General features: G+C 47.3%; 1 protein-coding gene across 8 annotated transcripts in view; it reads left to right on the forward strand.

Annotated features, from left to right (window-relative positions):
* The first annotated feature begins 6208 nt into the window (after positions 1–6208).
* The window catches only part of Myrip (myosin VIIA and Rab interacting protein), a 166712-nt gene continuing 153593 nt past the window's right edge, over positions 6209–19327 (forward strand). For 3 of the 8 annotated variants that reach the window (XM_087562580.1, XM_087562585.1, XM_087562579.1), the window contains exon 1: positions 6209–6643. The gene's annotated coding sequence lies outside the window, so the exon portion shown is untranslated. 8 annotated transcript variants of the gene reach the window in all.

The following is a 19327-nucleotide window of genomic DNA, read 5'->3' on the forward strand; positions in this document are numbered from 1 at the left end:
ACAGAGAATTACTCTGTAAGTCACCACACACGTTGAGGATATGCCCGCAGCGGAGCTCAGGGCAGCCCACCATTGATGGATGGTTATAATGGGTAGCCCATTGCCTCAAGGTGGGGCAGCTTTAAGTGTAATCAATTCAAGCTTCACAACTCCCCACGGGCTTAGAGGAATTGGACTCAATCCTGGACAGCTTCTTTTTTGTAGTCCCCTCCTCCTCCCATCTCTCCTTTGGGTATCTCAATTAATAAGTCACACACCCCCGAATTCCTATCCTAGGCTCCGTATCTGAGGAGCCCTGGCTAAAACAGGCTATGTTTGAAAAGGCAATGAACTGGGATGGAGGCTGAATAGGAGTTCAAGGAGGTGTTTGTCTGCGTGAGGGAGGTTCCATGGTTGCATTTCTGCAAAGAAAACAGAGCACGCTACCTTTTGGAGTAAGCCTAAAAGTAAACCTAAAACTCATGCATATTTTTTTCTCAGAGTGATAATATAATACTCGTATAATGTTTCAGTGAGAACTGACTTAATGATCTAGCCTCATTAAAAAGTAGATTTATGTCTGGAAAAAATCCACAATGGGATGTCATGTCGAGGTTACATAACGCCCAATTCTGCACTGAGATCAGCAGGATAGTGGAGAGAGGAGGTTCCAGCAGGGCTTCTCCAGCAGTCAGGCGGGCAGCCTGCCCGGGGACAACAAGTCACATGCCTGATGGCATAATGAACTCTCAGGTTTTCCTGTGTTTAAAGGACAAAAAGGATATTTACTATTTAAAAATGACTGCATGTACGTGTGTATATATATCTGTATGTATGTATGTATGTATGTATGTATGTATGTATGTATGTGTATGAGTGTTTTGCCTGTATATCTGTGCACCAAATGTGTGCCTTGTACCCATGGAGACCAGAAGAGGGCATCATTCCCATGGGACTAGAATGACAGTTGGTTGTGAGTCACCATATAGGTACCAGGAACGATCAGTCAGTTCTCTTAACTGTGGATCCATCTCTCCAGCCCCCAATGTACTATTTATAGCAGCCAAATATAGCTACGGTAACATAGTATAACACCATATCACATCTGGGTATTTTTGTTCACAACCCAGATTCTATGTGTGGGTTGATGTGGAGGTCAGAGGACAATCTCGAGCGTTGTTCCTTGAGTGTCTTCTACTTTCTTCCTGAGACAGGGTTTCTTATGGGCCTGGAACTTTGCCAAGTAGGCCAGGCCTATGACCAGGGATCCCAAGGGAGTCTCCTGGCTCTGCCTTATCATCGCTGTAAGATCCTGGCTTTTTCACATGGGTTTTGGGATTACACAGAAGCAAGGCAAACGCTTTACTCACTGAACCATCTCCTTAGCCCACAGGAATTTTCATGTCGCTGGAATAAGCCAGAGGGGACACTGGCTGCATTGTAAGTTAAGTCTGGTTTGTGTTCTGAAAGAGACTGTGGCGTCTCTGTCCAAAATCATTTATGTCATCTAGGCTTCTACCAGTGTGTAGGTGACGTGGTTTCTCTGCCTTTTGTCACCATTTGCTGTTGTCACTGTTTTCTTCCCCAACTTTGATAGTTCTGTCTCAGTGTCTCAATGTAGTCCCACTGTGCATTTCTCTAGAGGCCAAAGATATTGAGCATCTCCCGGTGCCTGTTTGTCAGTTGGGTATATTCCTTGTCGATTTATTGCTTCATATTCTGTGTGTGTGTGTGTGTGTGTGTGTGTGTGTGTGTGTGTGTGTTAATTTTCAATTGTCCTCTTAGTAGGATTATTCATAGACCAGGCCTTTAAAGTACCATGAGATTTATTATTTTTTTAAATTCTCACAAGGTTCACTCAACAAATGCTGACTGACTATGTGCAACTTAACAGGATAGTGCTGTAGATGCCCTGTGGTAGTCAAAGATTTGCCATAGCTCTGACTTCAGTGCCACGCCAGTCAGTGAGGGTCCCAGAGAATACTTACTAGTTAAAAGCCATGTGTGAGTGCTAAATGGGACAAAAGAGGCAGAATTATGCTCTTGGCTGATAAAGAGGTAGTAGATGAAGGCTCTAATTTGCCATTCTGTGCTAGGAAATGCCAAAAGTAGCATAGTAACATTATTTATAAATTTACTTTCTCCGGGTTACAAATGATAATTTTCCATAACTAACATATGCTAAATCTTGTTACACACAAAACAATGTCATAGACATTGTATCAATTACTTGAAAAATTTCCAGGGCAGCAGAGAAGATTACACAGTGTTCTATATTTGGAGAACCTAGGATTTGGCTAGGTTAAAGAACATGTCCCAGGTCGCACTCCAGGAGGGGATGAGCTCAGACCAGCACACTAGTCTCGTGATTGATGCTCTTTTAATTCTACCCAGAACCTCCCGGGACACATCCTTCTCCAGCCAGTACAAATGCATCAATCTTCAAAAAAAAAAATGGATTGTCTGAGTTCCGTTTTAAAGGAAGATGGGGTACAAATGCCAAACAGCTCTTCTTCACGGAGGAAGAATTCCTTAAGATGGTGCAGAAAATGGGGGGCCCATTCTTCTCTGATCTCCTTTGAGTCATGAGAGGCAAAGAGGGGGTAGGTTTTTTTTTTTTTTTAATTAAGGCTTAGAACTTTTCTTATTTGTGTGTTTGTATATATGCATGCCACATGTATAGAGATACCCACAACAGTCAGAAGAGGGTGCTATATCCCTGAGAACTGGAGTTACAAATGGTTGTGAGCCACCTGGTGGAATTGCTGGAGACAAAACTCAGGTCCTCAGTGAGAGCAGCGGGTGCTTTTGAACTCTCTCTCATCCCTGGAGGGAATGAATCTTACTTGAGTTTGGCAGAATGTTGCTGAATGACAGCTCCGGGTGGAAGGAGCACAGAAGTCACAGTTTAGGACATTTTCTTCCCCGTGCTCCAGGACACCCAAGTCATCTTCAAGATGCCGAACCTTTCAGACAACACATTTTAAAAAATCAGTATTATCTCTGGTGAGGAAGCAAAGCAGGTCTCTTTACACACCTGAGGTTTGAGTGCTTTACTTTTTACTTGGGATCTTGCTAAAATCCTTTAACAATTCTGCCTGTCTCTCAAAATCCTTAGGTAGGGGATAAGACTTAGATCCTGAGAGTCACGTGGGGCAGTTACATGCCAAGTCAGCTTTGCAAAGACTGGCACCATGTCAAACAACCTTGGAGTCCAGCCCCCACTGTTGGGAAGCAGCCCCGTGACAGTTACATTCACAAAACTACCTTGTGGGTTTGGGATTCAGCTGTGGAAGCCAAGATCTTCACTGGGTCTGGGTGAATCTCTCTATCTCTTCTCGGCATGCACCCAAAGGAGTCTATATTCTACCTCAGAAACTACCATCCATCCACCCACACTCCTTGCCACTCTGTTCACAACAGCAAGGAGATGGAGCTGACTTACCTGTCCATCAACAGATGCATGGGTAGTAAAAATGTGGTGTGAAAACACCAGGGGTTCCTCTATTCATCAATAAAGAAAATGGAATTATGAAAACCATGGGAAAATGGATGGCACTGGAAAATATTATGTGAGGCGGAGATATTAACCAGGGCGGAGAAAGAGAAATGACATATATTATCTCTCATATGCGAATCCTAGATTCTAGAATGAGAGAGAGAGAGAGAGCATGCGCATGTGCACGTGTGTGAATTTATATGTGTGTGAGTCTGTGAATGTGTGTATGAGTGTGTGAATATGTGCGCATGTGTGGAAGTGTGTGTAAATATGCGAGTGAGAGTATGTGTGTATGTGGGTTCATGAATATGTATGTGTGTGAGTGTGAATATGTGTTTATGTCTGTAAATTGTATGTGTGTATATGTGAGTCTGTGTGAATGTGTGTGTGTGTGTGTGTGTTCCCAGAGGTCAGAGAATTAGCAAAGGGCCCCTGAGAGGTAAAGTGGCTCCCTGTTGGCCAGTAAGGGGGTGTGGCTCCCAGCAAGGTGCAAGAGGTAAACGTTGGCTGTTTTCACCACCCTGTTCATTCATCTTCTTGGCTTACTCACTGTCGGAATACCCCAGTCTTGGGTCCTTGAGTGGTAAAGGGTGCCTGATGACCTAACATTTAATCTCTGGGACTCTCATGCTGTAAGAAGAGAACCAACTCTCAAACGTTGTCCAGGAACTCCCTGTCTTTGTTAGGGTTTCTGGAAGAGACACCATGCCCATGGGAACTCTTATAAAGGAAAACATTTAACTAGGGGTGGCTTACAGGTCTAATCAGGGGTTTAGTCCATTATTGCAGTGACAGCAAGCATGGCAGTGAGCAGGCAGATATGGTGTGGGACAAGTAGTTGAGACTTCCACATCTGAATCTGAAGGCAGCAGGAAGAGAGAGTGACGTTGGGCCTGGCTTGGGCTTTGGAAACCTTAACGTTCACTCCCAGTGACACTTCCTCCTACAAGGGCACACCTACTTCATGGTCACACCTCCTAATAGTGCCACTCCCTGTGAGCCCATGGGGGTCACTTTCATTCAAAACCACACCTCCACCTGCATGCTTTGGCATCTGAATACCCATGAACACATACAATAAATATTTAATAACCATTGCAGCCTTTACAGTGCTTAGAGACTGTATTTGTTGAAGAAGGATGTAGGTGTTTTATTTTTGTTTTATGAGTGTTTTGCCTGTATGTAGATCTGTCTGCTATTTGCATGCCTACATGTGGTCGGAAGAGGGCTTCTGATTCCCTGGAGGTGGAGTTACAGTTGGTTGTGATCTGACATGTGGGTGCTGGGAATCAAACTCTGGTCCTCTGAAAGAGCAGGTCATGCTATTTAACCCATGATCCATCTCTCCAGGCCAGGGCAGGAGGATTTTGCTGGGTGATGTAACATCCACTCTGGGAAACAGAAGATTGATCTCATTCCTGGAATCTTGTAATTCCAGCCTAGGGAATGGTGCTGCCCACAGCTGACAGGTCTTCCCATTTCAGTTAACATCATCAAGATAATCCTGGGGTGGACTGCCCAGAGGATTACCTCACAGGTGATTCTAGATCTTCTCAAGTTGACAGTTGAGATTAATCATCACAATCGTGATTACGCAGATTTTCCCCAGTGAGAGCACATTTTGGTAGTGCTCAGTGACAGGAGCTGAGACACCGGGAGACAAGGGTAGGAGGGAGTCTTTTGAACCGTTGAATGTTGGACTGTGTGGACACTAACTGGGCTTACACAAATAGATTTAGAACGGAAAATAAGTAAAACGCATACAAAATAAGCTTTCTTTCACTTTAGCAGTTTAAAAATCCCTCGAGGGAGGAAACTGGTTCTTCAGAGAAACCAATTCAATGCCTTACACGTTCTTAATTTTCCACTCTCGCAGCTCCGCAAAGGCGCCCTTCCCATCTACCCTGCATGCATTTACATAGGGCACGACCTCAGCGCATTGACCTATGAGATTTGGAACTGAGATTCAGACCTGGGATTTTTAAATCACCGCTGTAGTGCTATAGAAGCTTTATTCCTGGAGTCGCTGCGGCCAGGCAGTTGACACTGACCGAGGTGTTTCCCCAGTCAACACTGCTGAGGCTGAAGTAGTTGATCTCTCAATATCAGGGCCCTAGGCTTGCTGGCTGTGGCAGTGCAGCTGGAGATTGCAGGACAATCTCAACTCCTAGTCGTCTAGGACCATGGACTGCAGGCACGCGCTCCAGTGTACTCTTCATTGGCAGCAGTCGAGAGCTCACTATCCGAGCAGTGCAGCGGCTATGGGTGCACAGGCGGGATTAGAAGCCCCTGAGCCAAGCGCGAGGTAGTCAGTATGTGTTGAATGAGCGAGCTAGCTCATTAAATTCCCTGGAGAAAAACGGAGTCCAGACCCGAATCAACAGTGTCTTAAAAATACCTTGGGGGGGGGTGGGGGAGCGAAGTGTGAGGAGATGCAGGCGCACCAACATCTTTGGTGAGGCTGGAGCCAGCAGATCACGCTGTTCCTAGGACTAGGAAGGCCCAGGTTGCGGTGACCCATCCCTCAAGCAGGCAGGTCTCCAAGGATGCAAAGCCAGACTTCAGCACTAGGGATGACCCGAAGTTAGGTCTGGTTGATTGGGGGTGCTCACGATCGCGACCCCCGCACCGCACTGCGCCGCAGCCCGCAGCGCCCCGGGTGCGCGCAGCCCCAGCCCCGCCTCTTCCCTATGCGCCCCGCCCCTCCCGGCGCGTGCCACCCGCGCACCCGGGGAGCTCGCGAGGAACCCGCGGGGTAGGCGGCCGGTGTCCCGGCGCAGGCGCGCTGGTGTCGCCGCCGCACCCGCCAGCCGCCCCGCACGCGCCCCCGCCCCGCCTCCGCACGCGCCGCAGCCCCGGGCGCCTGTGATTGGCGGTCAGCGGGGCCCGCAGGTGGCGGCGGCCGCAGCGGCTGGGGCTTGCGCTGGCTGGCAGCCTGGAGCGGGCGCCTCCCTCGCCGCGGCGCGCCCTCGTCCTGCCCGCGCTGCCCGGCTCCCGCTGTGACTGCGGCCCCAGCTCCGGCGCACCGGCGATCCGCAGCCTCGGGATCGCGCGCTGGACGCAGGCTGCGGCAGGTGACCCGGGGCCATCCGAGGCGCGGTGACTCTAAGCCTGGCCGCCATCCATGAGCCCCGCCGCGGACCCACTCCAGGCCGGCCACCCCGGGTGAGTCCTCGAGTCCTCTTCTCCGCACCCGCAGCTCGATGCCACGCTCCCCTGCCACGTTGCGGCAACTTTTGGGGTGGGTGTCTGAAGATGTCGTGCGCGCGGTTCCCCGCACCTGGTGAGCGTCCCGAGCCAGGGCTGCGGGACATGGCCAGCCTGACTCTGCGGAGGGGACTGTGGGGACTTGGACTTAGCCCCGACAAAGTCAGATCCGCCCCTTTCCGTGGCTGCGTGGGCGGGAGCTGACCCCTGCGTTTCCCCGATGGCCACGTAGCGCTCGGGCTGCGGTGCGCCGCGCACCTTGCTAAGGGATTCGCGCACCGGGCGCCACAAACCACCCGGTGCGCACCCGGCAGCCGGCCAGCACGGTCCACATGACTCTTTTAGACTCTTAATGTTTGTAAAATGGGGCTAATTAGGGACTCGCCGAAGGTCACGGCCGGGGCACAGCGTTAACCCCCAAGGCAGACTGCGTCTGGGCACAGCCCGGGGCTGCAAGAAGAGGAGAGGTGAGCTGGTGAGGCACTGGGCGGGGTGTCGCTTCATCCGGCTCTTTCTCATTTCCTCCTATCTACAAAGACACCAGACTTGTTGAGATCTCGAGCTCATCCACAGGGTCTCCATAGAGGTTTTAGGGGGTAAGGTCTGGCTATCTTCCGTGTGAGCGTGCTGTGGGGCGTTTGTATGGTGAGAACCCTCACTGTTGCGGCATAAGAGGCTCCATCCTCTTCTAGTCACTTAATTGATGTTTCTGCAGAGTGTGGAGTCGAGGACTCTGCTAAGCGCCAGTGCTTACATAGGTTATGTTTGGCTTCTGGTCTCCCAAATAAACCTTGTCCTGAGGATGTGTGTCCCAGCCGCTCTTCCAGGACACAGCGAAGGTCTGGGAAGGGAGCTGGCACGCTTTCTCTAAGGATCTTTACCATCCGCTCCTAGAAATTCCTTGAAAATGGACTACATTTCTGTCCGCCCCACCCCCTACCCTAGAATATACGTTTTGTTTATTATCTTGAGACTTCCCCAGGGAGAGAGGGAGGCCTGCACCAGGTGTTGTCCATGAGCTTGAGCCTGGGAGAGGGTTGTTCCCTCTGCCTTGCTTTTACCCCGTTCCCACACATCCTTCTCACCCTCTGACCTCCAGCCGCAGCTTTGACACTCAGCAGTGGCACAGTTACTCATAGTCCTGGGATAATCGATAAGCGGGTTTGTTTGTTTGTTGTTTTTTGTTTTTGCGCTCTTGGGGCTCCCAGGGTACGATATGAAAAAGCACTGGGGTTGTGGTACCAGGTAGAGGGGAGATGTTGCAAGAGATCTTGCGGGAGGAGTGGTATGTAAATGTGGTGATTTCAAGGATTTGACAACAACATCAGGACCCTGTTTGCAGATCTAAATACCTTTTTTTCTAGAGATACTTAGTTCCTTTAAAGCTTTGGAGACAGCTTTCCGTCCTCAGGTTGGCATCCGTGGCCTGGATGTGGGTAGCTGTGTTTTCCTGGTCTTTCCACCGCCTATGGAGAGGGTGCCTCTGCACCAGAAGTCTTTAGCTGGGGACTCTGGAGGTATAAGGGGAATTTGCCATTCCCCCTCCCCCCTCCCCTCCCCCCTCCCCCGTGTCGTGTATGGCTGTGTCTGGGCATGGGTATATATAGTCAAGCATGTATCTGTGGAGACGTTATCTGCGGCAGGAGGCTTTTTGAGATCTGGATTTTATCTCTCTGTGTGGGAGAGGGAAGGATGGAATTCACTCACGTTTGGGAAAATGAACTGCTAGCCACATCTGGTAATTTAAGCTAGCATTCTTATAGATCATGTCCGGGGCGAGGTGGAGTGGTGGTCAGGTGGGGGAGTGGGGTAAGAAAACATGACTGTGGCTTGGTATTCAGATTAATTTGATTCTCTCTAGCCAAACTGCCTCATAGAAACAGTAGCGCCCTCCTCTGCCTCCTCCATTTTTGCCTGCTTAGTTCTGACTGTGCTTAAAATTACCTTAGCTCGGAATTCATCAGCCCTCGGTCAATTTCAACACATTATTGAAGTATAATTACAAAAAGTTTTATGGCTCGAAAGTGTATTTAGGGCTGGAGAGACAAGTCAGCAGTTAAGACCACCGGCCACTCTTGCAGGGGACCTGGGTTCGGTTCTCAGCGCCTGTGTGTTGGCTCATAACCATCTGTAACTCCGGTTCCAAGGGATCTGACATCCTGTTTTGACCTCGGCAGGCCTAGAACACTCATGGTACACATATATACGCCCAGGCATGTATACGCAGATAAAATAAAATAAGTAAATATTTAAAGTGTCTGTTTGATGGATTTTAATAGACGGGCCACACCTGTGTATCCGGTGCCCGGATTAAGAACACAAAGCTTCATGGTTTCCTGTAGCTCACAAGAGGCAGCAACCCCACCTTGTTTGGTTTGGCCAGGCAACATCTATTTCATCTTTATCACATCCTTTGCCTATCAAACTGAAATGAGTCCTTCACAGTTCCGTTTTCTTTGTCCTTTAAGACAATGTCTTACCTATAGTTCAGGGGTTCTGGGACTTTCTATATGGTCCAGGCTGAACTCAAACATATGGTGTTACCCCTGCCTCAGACTCTGGAGTACTGGGATTAGTGGTGGGAACCATGTCTGGCTTGATTTCTTTTTTTAACCTTCCTTTTTAATGAGCTCAAACCAAGAGTCATTTTTCTACAGCAGACAAGTAAGAGGAAAACTCTGATCTTAGGATCTGGATTGGCTGTGCCACCATCCAAGGATGATGACTGCTCTTTGATGGGGTGATAAACAGACCCCAGGTATAGCAGACATTGATCAGTGGAGTTCAGTTTACCACCTGAATTTCTCTTCCACTGGGTACGTTTGAATGGTGCACATCTTAAATGGGGTACTACGAATGAAAAAAAAAATGAATGACTTAATTTTTAATTCCTCCAAGTTAAAAGTCTGATGAGAATTAGAACATTTCAACTCATTTATGACCTGTTGGGGCTGTTGCCACATAGTACCCCACAGTGCCACTGACGCATAGTGGCAAAACATGTTGGCTGGAGAACTCAGACACCCACTGTCATGACAAGGATAAAATCCAACATCCCAGGATCTCCAGAAAGTTCTTATAAATACTGTTTTCTGCTCTCTGATTAGAAGGCCCTTTTTGGTCCCTATTGCTTAGTCCATGGATAGAATCCACACAGAGTTTGGGGGCTGTTTGTGAGTTTGGGCTAATGCTGTCTTTTCCTTAGCCCTGTGGGACTATGGTGGCCCATTCTAGAGGTGTTAGAGAAAGCTTGGTTAGGTATTTGTGCTATATCTCACCCTAGAATCCCCCAAAGGTTTGAAGGTTCTCTTTCTTGAGGCCAGTGGCTTCTTTCATAGAGCACTATCCAGGGCGAATTTTAAAGAATGAATGGGTTACTGGGATAAGTTCCCTCAGTATCTTTCAGGGAGAGTTCAAGTCAGAAGGAGGAGGAGGTGAGGTTGCCGGATCTGGCATGGAGCAGGTTAAGTGAGCCTGCCCCATGTCTTTGCCCACGTCGGTGTGTGTTGTCAAATCATCGGATGCTGTCTGGAGTGCTGCGTTCTTCTGGTGACTGTATTCTTTCTCACCGCTGTGACAAAACTCCTTATGAAAGCAATCAAGGAAGGATTTATTATGCTCACAGTCCAAGGATGCTGTCTGTCAAGACTGGGTAGGTGTGACTGCAGGACCATGCATGTAAGGTTGCATCCACAGTCAGGAAGTGGTGCTGGTGCTCAACCATTTTTTCTCTTGGGACCCCAGTCCATGGTACAGGGCCACCCACATTCAGGGTGGCTCTTCCTTCTTCAGTTAAACTTCTCTAGACGCACCCTCGGCAGACAGGCCAGCCATGCGTCTTCTGTGGTTCCAAATGAGGTGCAGCTGACAGTGAAGATGTAGCAAGTGGGGGTGCTTGTCATCATCGAGAGAGGGGGCAGGGTTTGCGTGTGCTGGGTACTGAACAGCGCCTCCCTCTTTCCAGGTATGAGGACATCCACCTTTCTAGTCACAGACGAATCAGAGCTCTTTCCGAGTTCGCACGCTATGTGAGTCAATGTGAGGGTCAAGGGCCAAGTTTCCAAGACAGCTTCCCCAGATGGCTGTGTCCTCCTAGAGGGCGGAGAGAGCTTCCTGCCCTTCTGTGTCTTCCTTGGCATCTGTTACTTGTATTTAGGAGCCAGAGAGAGAAAAACTCCTGGGAGTGGAGGGAGTTCAGACAGGGACGCTTGAGGACTTGGAGTTGAGACCAAGTGCGTGCCTATCAGTGGCCGCTCCCTCTTTACGTTAAACGTTGGTTGTCATGGAAGTCTGTCTTACCTGGTTCCGTGTTATTATTATTTTTTTAACCTCTAAACGTGTGTTGATGTTCATTGACCATTGTAGATTTATTAGTTAGTTTTAATGCTGTGATAAAACACCATTACCAAAAGCCATTTATGGGGCAAGGAGTTTATTTTGGCTTAATGTTCCAGAAAGGGAGTGAGTCTTGAATGCTGGGGGGAGGATTGATCATATTTCATCATACCGGGAGCCAAGCGAGTGAAGAAGAAGTAGGGCCAGGCTCTAAACCTTCGAGCCCATCTCCAAGGACCTCCTTCCTTTAGGATCCATGCTCTAAAGACTCCACACCCTTCCCAAACAGCGCCACCAACTGGGGACCAAGGGTTCAAATACTCAGCCTTCAGGTGACAATTGTAATTCAAACCACCACAGTAGTTTTGTTGATTCTTATTGAACAGCAACAATGTATGATGTTGTATATGTATGTATGTATGATGCATGTTTGCATGCCTGCTCATACCAAGCATGTGTGTAGAAGTCAGAGGACAGCCTTCGGCGTTGGTCTTCACACTCCACCGTGGCTGAAGCAGAGTCTTTTGACGTGTACAGCTGCATTGGACAGGCTAGCTGGCACATGACCTTGTGGGTGCTGCTCACCTCCACTACCTGACTGCAGCTCAGCAGGGGGGTCACAGATGTTTGCTGTGGTGTCTGTCTCTTTAGATGGCTCCTGGGGATTTGAGCTCAGGTCTTTGTGATCCATCTTTAGTTCACCTGGGTTTTGACGTCACCCACTGTCAGGCAGTAAGAGGTCTCTACCGTTTGCAGTAAATGCCCTTGGTAAATCTTGTGGTCATGTATGAGTGTCTAGTGTCTCCGTCCCCAGACTCAATAGTATGTGACCAACCTCTCCCTGAGGTGTTTCGTCCAGTGGGGTTTGTAGATTATAATCCCAGGCCTTTGTGACACTCCTCTTCCTACCACATCATGTTGGGAGTTCCTATGTCCTCCTGTCTTCAACTGTGACAGGTATAGGTTGGATTAATCTTAGGGACTGCCCTCAAAGCTCTGACACCTTATATTCCCCTGGAAGATTATCTTATTTTCTCTCTACCTTCTGTCCTTTCTCTCTACAGGGACTTTCACCTCTGAACCATATGTTCTGGTTCACTCACTCTCAGACTCCTCTTCTGGGCCCAGATCAGACTAATAATGGTAATTTAATAATAACAGTGACAGAGACGATAGAATGCTTTGTCTATCACCTGCGAACTCAGAGACACTTGCAGTCATTCTAAGAAGGTCTCTCCCTCCCATAGCTGATCCCACTTGGCCGGCAATACCAGAATTGGCTCAACTGGTGTCTGCCCTAGGACACAGCCTTTGTGGGAGTCCTCAGCCTGCAGAGTTCTGCAGTGAGGCTCCTCTGACGTTTATATTTCTGTGTCATCTGAGGCAGAGGTCTGATGGCTTTCTGTAATGGAAACCATCTATCTTGTTATCACAGAATGAGTAATTTGTTATTTTCTCATTTATCTGTTGCTGTCTCAGCCAGATACTGATTTTGCTTCGATTTTCTTTTGGATCTGTCTCTTGACTCAGTTCTGTCCCATTTGTCTCATGATTCCTGGGTTAATACCATTTTACTTATTTACCAAAACCTTGGAGTAAATCATCCTGTCTAAGACTTTTTCTTCAAAGCTTGGATATACACTCCAGACCCTTTAGGCTTGAACATGAATTTTAGGATCTTCTGCCCCACCCCTACTCCACCCTCCCCACCTGCCCCACTTTCACCCTCATTCCCACCATGCCCCAGCCCCAAGTCCCCCCACCCCCCACCATAGTTTACATTGAATCTGTAGTTTACAGAAAGAACACTTTTCATCTTTTTCATCAGTTGGCCTGTCTTACTCATGGATGGGATCTCTCCACAGACTTTCCTTTTAGATGGTAATGAAGCTTTGTAACATTCTCCAGGAAGCTCTGAGGGACTTGTATAAGATGCTTTAGAGCTGTTTATATCATTTTAGAATTAACATCCGCATGGAGTTATAATTCACATTCGGCACAGTTCGCTGGGTTAACACTTATAATTCAGAGTTCGAAGTAAACCCAGGGCCCGCAGTAAGTAAACAGCCTCTCATACCCTCAGAACGTCCTCGTCACTTTCAGAAGAAAACATCTGCCCAGTTACAGCTCCCCTCCCCCCTCACCACATACAAAGCACCTGGGAACAGCAAACCTGCATCAGTTCCAGTCTGTGCCCTTGCCCATCCTCAGCGTACCTGGGAGCATCCGGCAATGCAATAAATGACACCTTGCTTCTGGCTTCTTTTACTTAGTTTTGGTTTGAGTTTTCCCATGTGGCAGAACCATTGGTTCCTGCCTTTGTGTGGTGTATTCTGTCCTGTGTGCCCACGGCACCTTAGTCAACCGTTCTCCAACCACTCTCTGGCTTTACTGTCCTTTCCAGTGGGATCTTTCTGCAGATTATTACATCCACCAATTGGTTATTGCCAATGCATAGCAGTCTGTCTGTGCGTTACTGGATCGTGGCTTGAAGGAACAGTCTGTCCTGGTGACAGGAGCTGAGGCAGCTGGTCACAGCGCACGTGTAGTCAGGAAGCAGAGGGGGAAAGGTGTGGCTGCCCAGATCCCCTTTTTAAAAATCTATTCACTCTGGGCTGCACATGGGATGGTGCTGCCCACATTCAGATATTGGATCTCCCTGCCTCAGTTAACGCAGGCTAGGAACTCCCTCTCAGACACCCCAGATGTGAGTTTTTCTGGGTGGTGCTAAGTCTTGACAAGCTGACAGTGAAGACTAACCACCACACGTTGCATATTTCTTTCCTCGAATCTTTGTTGCTCAACAGACTTTTCTGAATATTTTTGTAGAAAGCCAAGCATGCCACAAATAATGTTGATATTGTTTCTTTTTGCTCTATAGTTATTTATAACATTTTTGAGCTTCCAGCATAATAGAGCAACAGTATTAACAGGGCCCAAGCTTGTGGCCCTGTCTTTGATCTACAGTGATGTGTTCAGAGATCTACAAAGGGTAAAGAGAATGCTTCGGAGCAGAGCCTTAGCATGCTATGAGATCTTTATATGAGCATTTGACTTTGTTTTAAAAATCAAACCTTCACTTGATTGTACCAGGTTTCTTCCTTAAACCTTTCTTAAGGTCCTAAAGTTGAATTAGATACTATTAATTAATTTTGATATTATATCCGGAGATTGTAGTATGAGAAATCACTTTTTTTTTCAAGGATAGAATTATGTATTTCCTATTGCATTTGCTTTCTGGGAACCCCACCCACAGAGTGGCCTCCACTTTGAGAAAGGCACTTTCCCGCCCGTCCTGTGCTCACTGAGTTGCTTCTTCAACTGAATTAAGACTTTCAGGGGCACGTGTCCTTAATCCCAGCACTTGGGAGGCAGAGGCAGGCAGATCTCTGTGAGCTCAAGAGATGAGATTAGGAGGTAACTTTACAAGAGTTGATAAATTTGTAGCACTCTAAACAGTGTCTGACCCATTCCAAGGGGCGTTGCTTGATCAGGAGTCAGAAAGAGCAGGCTGGAGGCTGGACTGTCCAGATAGGATAGTTCTTAGGAGATGAGGGATTTGAGACTAAGACGATTTATTTTATTAATATAAGACACATGAGTCATAGGACTACAGGTGAGCAGAGAAGGGAGAAAATTAGAGCCTGTCCCAACTCAGCGGCTGCTTCTAAAAATGCTTCATTCTTTGTCCAGCAGTCTTTTGTTTTTGTCCAGATGGACGCAGGCTTGAAAAAGCTTCACTTTCAGACCCTCCTGGCTGGGAACCTGCCTACCCTAAGAGGCATCATCACATGGGAACGCCGACGAATGAGATGCCCACTTACGTTCTTGTCCCATTCTGTTCTTCTAAAAGTCTCAGGCACTTGCCTGCCTCAGCATTGGTTTTGGTGGCTAACCATCCCATGAGCACTTACCTGCCTGGGAGAATGGGTAGTGGTTTGTTAACTGGCCAGGCGCTTGGCAGAACCTTCCGTGGGGGCCGACTGTGAGTGAAGTGGAGCTGCACTCCAGGATCTGCTCCCTCAAGCTTCACCCTTCGTCCCCTGGCCCAGGGTATGGAGTCCAACACTGAACAATCGTTCTTTCCCTCATCTCTTCTTTTAGAATCCAGAGGACCTCGGTTGGGTTGACACCGACACAAAGGTGTCACACGGTAGGGTTTCTGCTCAGTTGCTGGCAGTAGGAAGACCAGAACAGAACAATACAGTTCGACAGTTAGGTAGACACGCAGGGGGGGTCGATGGTGTGGAGGTGGCCAGGTCTTTCACATAGACTCTGTACCTGCTTTGTACCTAAGAATGAATTCTTTACATTTCTATAAAGAGAGTCAAGAGTGCTTTATGAATTTAAATATTTGTGTAGATACCTCTCTCTCTCTCTCTCTCTCTCTCTCTCTCTCTCTCTCTGTGTGTGTGTGTGTGTGTGTGTGTGTAATAAGTGTCTCCCTCATTCTTTCTCTACTTCTGCTAGATCAGTGAACTCCAAGGATCTGCCTGTACCCACTTATCCAGTACATGGATTATACATGTGCCATCTTGTGTGTGTGTGTGTGTGTGTGTGTGTGTGTGTGTGTGTGTGTGTGTTTTGTCGTGGGTGCTGGGGAATCATGAAGTCAAGTCTATGTGATTATGTGGCAAATTTTGCTCTCTGACCTATCTCTTGGCCCTCGTTTTTGTATTTTTACCGTAACTGTTCTTCTTCATATATGACTCCTATATGAGTTAGTTTGTGTGTATATTTGTACGCCACACCCACTGAAGACAAAATCCCTATGGAGTGCCACTTTGTGGCTCTCATCTACAACGTTCTGCCATTGAGGAGACAGACGTGTGTTCTCCGACTTCGATGAGCATAGACATGCTGGGGTCTGATAACTCAGTCTCATTGGGCAGACCTTTGTTAAACAATGCAGGGCGTGCAGGCTCGGAGAAGGACAGGTATCTGGAGGGCAGAAGAGACCTTGGCCTTGGGATTTACCATGGCTGTTTGTCAAAGTCCTTAAGCAGTGGCTCTTTCCTGGGTCTGAGCAGCTTGGATAGCTGTGTGCTCTTCTCAAACATTCTCTTTTCAGGGTTGTCTTGTAGGCTAGGAGCCTCGGGATCCGGAAGCTGAGATTGTGTTGGGAGAACGGGGAGGAAAAGTAATCAAAGGCTCTTTACTGTTCCTTTCTGAACACGGTCTGTGGTGGTTCATCTCCATTGTCAACTGGATGGAATTTAGAATAACCATGGAAACAAACTGAGCATACATGTGCCGTCATGAGAGAGTTGCTATATTATATTAGACACGCTTTAAATGAGGGTGGCGACATCCGTGGGCTGGCTCCTAGACTGAACCAAGAGACTTGAGGACCAGCATTCATCACTTCCTGCTTCTTGACTGCAGATGCCATGTGTCCTGGAGCTCCCGCTTCTGCCACTGCTTCTGGCTGTATTCCTTTAAACTTCTTTCCTTAGATTCTTTCTGGTCAGGTGGGTGGGTTACAGAGATAGAAAAGTAGCAAGTATGCAGCTAGATCTGCGCAAGCACCCTTCAGACTAAGTTTGTCTTGAACCACCCTGTCCAGTTTCATTCGGCCAGTGCTGTTTGCTTTCTTGTTACACGAGTGTGGTTCCATTGTTTTGTTTCCTTTGAAAAACAAGTTACTAATTGTATTAGCTACTTTTTAAAACTGCTGTGATAAAACACTATGTCCAGGGAAACTTAAAGAAGAAAGGGTTTGTTTGGGCTTATGGCTCCATCCCTGAGGAGGCACTGCAGCAGGAAGGCCTGGGGGCTGCCGTAGCAAGCTAAGAGCTCACATCTTGAACCACAAGCATGAAGCAGAGAGAAAATAAACTGGAAATGGAATGTGCCTTTCAACTTCCAAAGCCTCTTCCAGCAAGGCTATTCCCTCCTAAACATCGCCATCAAGTGAACTTCTGGTGTTCAAATACATGAGCCTATGGTGGGGCTTGGGCATTCTCATTCAAACCACCATACTAATCATGAGGAATTTTGATTACTGGAGTGATACAGGGCACAGCCTCTGTGGTTTAATCTCCTCTCTAATTAGAACAGTTAGAATGGCCCTCATAACTACATCCTTGAGCCAAGTCTTTACGGGGCTGGTCAGGAGTTTTCTAGCTTTGTGGTCTCATGGGAATTTTCCTCTGAAGTCTCTGTGCCTCCCAAGTGAGACTCCTCCCTTTCACAGCTCCAGACACCCAATGCTTGCCCTTCTCGCTGGCATCGCCATACAGCTTCTGTTTGGTTGGGTACCTTCTAGACATCAGGGGAAAGGAGGATTATAACAGGAGGGGGCTCTGCCCATGCCTCCTCCCACCCCCATCTCCCCAAAGGCATAAATGATTCTTATTTACCAAAGAAACAAATTTTGCTTCTCCTCTCTACTGTATCATTCTCTTCATTAATCTCTGTTCTCATTTTTAAAAAATTCCCTCCCTCTCCCCTCCCTCACTCTAATTCTTTAGTTTTGAGACAGGGTCTTTCTAGGTAGCCCAGGCTGGCCATGAATTTACAACAATCCTCCTCTCTATCCTAAGGACTGACTTTATTGGAGGGCACCACCATGCTCAGCAGGCTTTTAAAAGCCTCTTCAGATGGCAAAAGCATCAACTTTCCCTTTTATCTTGTGTGTGCAGCCAGAGCTCTGTATCTAACCATTCCTCCATCGATGTTTGCAGCCGTATATTTTGTGATTTTTCTTTTGTTACTGTTCTGATTGTACATGAACCCTTCAACATTTCATTATACTTTCTCCTTTGATTTATGACTTAGACCTTTTTAAAAAAAAAACCCAGAACTTTAATGCTCTTTTTTACCTTAATACAAAGAGGATGGGTCCATGAGTCCAGGTTCTTACATCTGCTGACGTTTGTTTTATGGCCAGTTTAAGAGTTTAAGAGTTAAGTGTTAGCCTGGAAAGGTGGTCATTGGTGCACAGATGCCTGTTAGCCTATCAGCTCACACCCAGTCCTTTGTGTTCCTAAAATGCTTCACTTTTTACTGTTATTTTGACTAATCAGTCATGGAGAAGTCTGTAAAGACCAATTAGTTTTACTTTGTGTTCTTTCAGCTTGGCTTTGCACATTTCTTTTTTACTTATTTATTTTATCTATCTCTGGTTTTTATTACTTCTCTGAGAATCTCATACACTGTGTTTTGACCATGTCCACCCCTCCCCCACCCCCTCCTGGATCCACCCTCTTTTCCCTACCTGCCCAATTTTGTGTACTCTTAAAAACATTTTATATCTTATTTTTAAAGCCATCAAGTCCAATTTGTGCTTAGACTCTCGACCCTTCCACTGGAGCATGGCCAACCCAGCAGGGACCACACACACCCTTAAAGAAGACTGACTCGTTTAGAATCTATCAATTCCAAGTAGCTACTTGGCTAGGGGTGGGACTTAATGCTCACATCCCTTCTCCCTATTGGGATTCCATCTGGCTTTGCTTGCACAGTTCTCCTGTGCAGTCGATCCCCAGTGAGTTCACAGGTACAGCTGCCCCACTGTGAGCGGATAACAACACTTCCTTGTAGTGACCCACCACCTCTGGCTCCTCTAATCTTTCTGTCCTCTCTTCCTCCGTAAGCCCTGAGCCTGGGATTGGTGTGGTATATTCAAAGCCACATGCTAAGTGGGTTTTAGTTTAATTTGCATAGAGCCCTCTTAATTTCTAATAATGTGTTTGTTCCTAAGTCCGTTTTTAATGAGGCAGAGTTTTCCTTTGCCTTTTCCTGCCTTATCTTTTCCCCTTACTTTTACCATCCAGAGCTCTGAATATTTTTATCTCACTTGTGACACCATTTGGAGGTATCAATAAAGCCTGGGGTTGTTTTGTTTATCCCTAACCTGCAAGTTTAAGTGTGAACTGTGCCTACTTATTAATATACTTGATTGTATCTCACCACCTTCCTATGCTCTCTCGGGTGGGCGCTCTACTTCCCACATACAGTGATCCCCTCCTCTGTTTGGCTCCAGTCAGGTATCTGTTGAGGTGCTTGAGGCCTTAGACAGCACTGAACCTTTATAGTTACTTTTCTCACTGCTTCAACAAGACACCCAGCAAAAGACAACTTAAGGAAGGGAAAGTTTATCTTGGTTCTTGGTCTGAAGATACAGTGTAACCTGGTGGGGACACAGGAGCGGGAGGCTGCTGGTTACATTGTATCTGCTCTCCTGAGTAGAGAAAGATCAGTGCTCATACAGCATCATCTGGGCTCTGACAGTCTTGGGCAGTCCCCACCTTTCAGTTCTGTCATGCAAAAGCTCCAGATGCCAGTCATGGACCTACAGGGTGC

This window comes from Rattus norvegicus, chromosome 8 (genome assembly GCF_021556685.1).
Source record: "Rattus norvegicus strain SHRSP/BbbUtx chromosome 8, alternate assembly SHRSP_T2T, whole genome shotgun sequence".
NCBI lineage: Eukaryota > Metazoa > Chordata > Mammalia > Rodentia > Muridae > Rattus > Rattus norvegicus.